The sequence below is a fragment of the Belonocnema kinseyi genome, chromosome 5 (genome assembly GCF_010883055.1).
Source record: "Belonocnema kinseyi isolate 2016_QV_RU_SX_M_011 chromosome 5, B_treatae_v1, whole genome shotgun sequence".
NCBI lineage: Eukaryota > Metazoa > Arthropoda > Insecta > Hymenoptera > Cynipidae > Belonocnema > Belonocnema kinseyi.
Window position 1 is genome coordinate 37016450 of NC_046661.1, and position 4869 is coordinate 37021318.

A 4869-nucleotide genomic window follows, 5' to 3' on the forward strand; every position below is an offset into this window, starting at 1 on the left:
ATTGTGATTTTCCGTAAACATTGATTAGAGAAAGTTGTCTAATATTAACAAATAAAAAATAGAATCGTTCGAAATTTAAAGTATGTGCTTTTAAATAGAAAATGTTGTATTCGACAATTGTTCAAACAAGTTTGACCTTGAAAGCTCAATTAAAAAAATTGATATGTGAAAATGAAATAATTTCTTGATTTTTTAATGGTTTCAATTTTAGTATCCTGAACTTTACGGTAAACATGAAATTACAAAAGACTCCCCATTTATAACTTTGAATTTTTCAATTAACATTGAAATTGTGGAATTTCTAACAGTCAAATTGACATTTGAAACATTGTTCATTTCTGAATATTTATATACTTTCCATTTAGCCGTACTTTTTATTTCGAACGTCCTTTCAGAATAATTCCATTTTCAAGGATTACAATTGAGTCTGTTTATTTCATTTTGACTGCGGAGAATGAAGGTGTCCTTATTTCTCAGACCTTCAAATTTTAAATCATCTATTTTCCAAACTTTAAGCGGACAATATTCCATTTTCACGTATTATATTACATTAATTTTCTTATTACTTTTTCACGGCTCATTTCTCACAAAATAATAAAAGACGAAATAGTCACGGTGTGAGTTCTTTCAATACATATTAATTACAGAAATTTTTGTAAAATCGAAATAAGGACAGCTTCATTCTTCGCAGTCAAAATGAAAAAAAACAGTCTCAATTCTGATCCTTGAAAATAGAATTATTCTGAAAGAACGTTCAAAATAATAAGTGAGGCTAAATGAAAAATATTTTTAAAATTCAGAAATGAACAATGTTTAAAATGTAAAATGGACTGTTAGAAATTCCACAATTTCAATGTTAATTGAAGAGTTCAAAGTTATAGATAGGGAAACTTTTATTATTTAATGCTTACTGTAAAACTTCAGGATTCTGAAATTAAGGCCATTAAAAAATGAAGAAATTATTTCATTTTGACATATCAATTTTTTTAAATTGAGCTTATAAGGTCAAACTTGTTTGAAAAATTGTCGAATACAAAATTTTCCATTTAAAAGTACATACTTTAAATTTCGAACGTTTTTGTTATTTATTTGTTAATATTAGACAATTTTCTCTAATCAGTGTTTACGGTGAATCATAATTTTTTTTACTTTCATAAAAATGAATAATGTAATTAATTTTTAATTTAAAAATGGATCCTCTTGGTTACGAAATTTTTTTTCGTTGAATATATTCATCTTTTTATTTGCAAATTCAACTATTTGGATGAATGTTGAACTCTTGTGAAAATAAATTCGGTTTTGTGAAGATTCATCTTTTTGGTTTAGAAATATATTAAATTGGTAGGAAATAAGAATGTTGCGTAACAAGTAAACTTTATTGTTGAAAATTTCGAAATTTGAATAAAAATTTTTTATAAGTTTTAGTAATGTTTGTCAAATTTTCTGGTACGCGTCAAAAAGACTTGCAAATTATCCTAATCACATTTTTTTAATTTGATAAAACTTCAAAAAGTTGTATGTTTTTGAACATTTTAAAAATGTTCAAAAAAAGAAAAAAAATTTAATAGGTTAAGAAATCGAAAAAAATGTCAGTTACAATTTATGGCTGTAATTCCTCAGAAGTTTAAATCACAGTTTTCAATTTAATTTATAGTATTTACGATATTTAAAAAAATTAGTTAAAGTGTACGCATTAAACGTACGGAAACGAGCGAAGAGCGCGAGTGCGTACCCGCACGCCCATGGCGCGCCCAAACCTGGCGCGCAGCCCCACGCGCACGGCGCGCAATGAGGATGTGCCTGCGCAGCGGGCATATTTTTCGAAATGAACATCTAAAGAAAACCAAACTTCACCAAATTGTGTAAAAAAGTTTCTTCAGATGTATTTCCCCCCTGTGGAAAATTGAATCTTTTTGACCACTTAAAATTTAAGAATGCAGTCGAATTTTATTCCTTTAAATAGAAAAGACATACCCAATTAAATTTAAAATTTTTGTTTTGAAATCTTAAAAATAAAAAATACTACACGCTTCACTGGCACTGTTTAAACTCGAAGTGTTGAACCAAATGAATTGCATATATCTGAAATTGAACACTTCAAAATTCAATTCATGTAAAATTGGATAAACATAAAATGATTTAGTTTTTATTTCTAAGTTGAACAGACTTATATTATCTTATTCACCCTATATTTAAAAATAGATTATATTGGACGTACAAGTCAAAAGACGTTATTTATACCTTCCAAAAACCGTCCTAAGCCAGTCTGCATAATGTTCTGAAAACATGTCGTATTCCAACTACGCACTTAAAATGTTTTGGGAACAGTGTATGTTTAAGAAGCGTTATTTGGAATGGCTTAGGATATTTTTGAGCCGTTCTAATGAACTTCTTTAACGTTTGCGTCGACTAGGTGCACAACTGTCAAATAATGTTGACCCTAGGGGGCAAAATTGGTTTGCATAAATCCTATTTCTTGTTAATCCTGGGTAATTCTAATTAATGTTAAATTATTAATCGAAATAAGTAGAAATTACAGAAAAAACGAAGGTCCTTTTCATGAGAACAGACGACGACATCCCCTTAATTTGAAGGTCCTGTTTTAGTTTCACGCCTCTTTAGGGACGACATATGGATGCTTCCAATTCTGCAGCCTATACACGAATTCCTACAAGATGTAATACCCCATAAAACTCCCAGAAGGTTCCCGGCGAGTAACGATAGAGGCTTCATGGGGATAGCATCTCGATAATTGGGCAATTGAGGCGGACAGATGTCACAAAGTGGCCATACACAATACATACACGTATCCGTATATCAATGTACCAGGGGTGAGAACTGACCTAAGATACCTATCGATTGTAAGAATTATTGGTGCACGCTTGTTTACAATGTAGTTGATAGCGTCTTTATATTGCTTAAAAATCCTCATATATCTAAAATAACAGCCATTCGAATTACGCGCCTGAAAGATTTCGAAATAGTAAAGCTACGTATTGGATGCAAACAAGAGGGAAAATCCGGTAGTACCATAAGTGAGGATATCCATGCCGAATTCATGAAAAACAAACATTAATCGCACCAATTTTTCTTAAACTTACATAACTTGTTAGACATATAAAAAAGTAAGTTTCAGATACTTTGGTTGAAATTTTTTTTCAAAAAGTTATCGCAATTATCTTAACTGTATGTCACGTCATCCGGACTAAGCTATTTCTTTTTAAAATACATACCCATCACAAATAGATTATTTGATCTCTTAAGTTTATTTTTTATATTTTCTAAGGCTAGACTTAATTTGAAAAAAGATATATTTTTATCAGCGCTTGAAAACTTACTTTGTTTCGAAAATCTTATTGAACAAAATGGTCCATTTTTTGGCAATCATCTATATATACATTAAAATTGTACATGTGCTGAGTCAAGAAGTACAATATTATTTAAAAAGGAATTGAACTTAATTTAAAGCTTAAAAATCACTAAATGTTGAATCCAATTCAATTCAGGGAAATTTTCTACGAAATTATGCACATTTAAAATTTATACTTTGTTAAAAAAAATCAGTTATTTTATTTAAACCTCATAAATTTTGAACTAATTAAAATTTTTGAGATTTCTTTCAAGATTCTGGTAGCGTGAGGTCGATTTCCTTAATAACAAAAACCGCTTATAATTGTTTTTAATTTTTTGTTGAATTTGCCCTTTACGGAAGAAATGTTCTGAGTTTTTGCGAGCTAAATAACTTTTGTGGACAAGAGATTATTTTTGCATAAAATCGAATTAATATCTGCTGTTTAACAGAAAAACCTATAGTAATTAACGTTTGCAATAGAGACTATTTTCCGATACATGAGTATGAGAAAATAACCTCTATGGCAAAACTCACTTACTAGGTTTTTCAGTTAGGCAGCAGATATATTGCATCATTTAAGAAATAAATAAAACAAATTATATCTCTATAGGAAACAAATTCTGTCAGCGACAAAAATGATTTAACGTGAATAAAACTGACAGGATGCTTTTCTTATTCAATTAGCAGAATTAAAAAAAAAAATATTGGCAAAAATGAAAGGGTTGGTGTTTTCCAGTAAACATTTTTTTTTACGTTTTCGAAATCGAAAAAAATGAAATGATTATTTGAAAAAAACTACGCAATTGGAATCGAAAACTGTGAGTTAAACTTCTGAGGAATTACAGTCATTAATTGTTACTGAAATTTTTTTCGATTTGTTCTTAAATAAGAATCTCAAAGCACCTAAAATTGAAAAAAAAATTTCAAATTTTGAAAATGCTCTACATTTTTTTATTTTGATTAGAAATATCTGCTTAACGAACTTAGTCTTCATTTTGTGAAGTATTTCAAAAAGTATTTCAAAGGCTGACTCTATTGGAAAAATCCTGTAAAAGTTAGCGGAGCTACAACTTTCACGTAACCATACATACATACATACATAAATACATGTATAAATACATACATTCATAAATACATACATGAGCAATGCTTTTTCATAGACTCATAGAGAATTTTTAATTGCAAAGCAGGGTATGGGAAAGGAATTTTTGGATTGCAAAAAAGCCTGAGGGGATGGGAAAGGAGATTTTGCATTGTGCAAACTAGTTATCTCTTTTTTGCTGCATAATTTGTTGCGTGCACGGAGAAAAATGGAGGGTCTGTTTGGCCATGTGAATGTGCAGACAGACCATATTGCAGGGTCAACTATAGGGCAGTTCTTGAAGATTGCTGAAGCGACTATCCCTAGAAGGTGAAAACAAGACGTCCAAATCGAAAATCTCAGAAAGTCGACTCGATCGTTTCGGTCCGTCGTCCCGGTCATCTGAAACTGGCTCACCCGATCATTGTGATAGGTC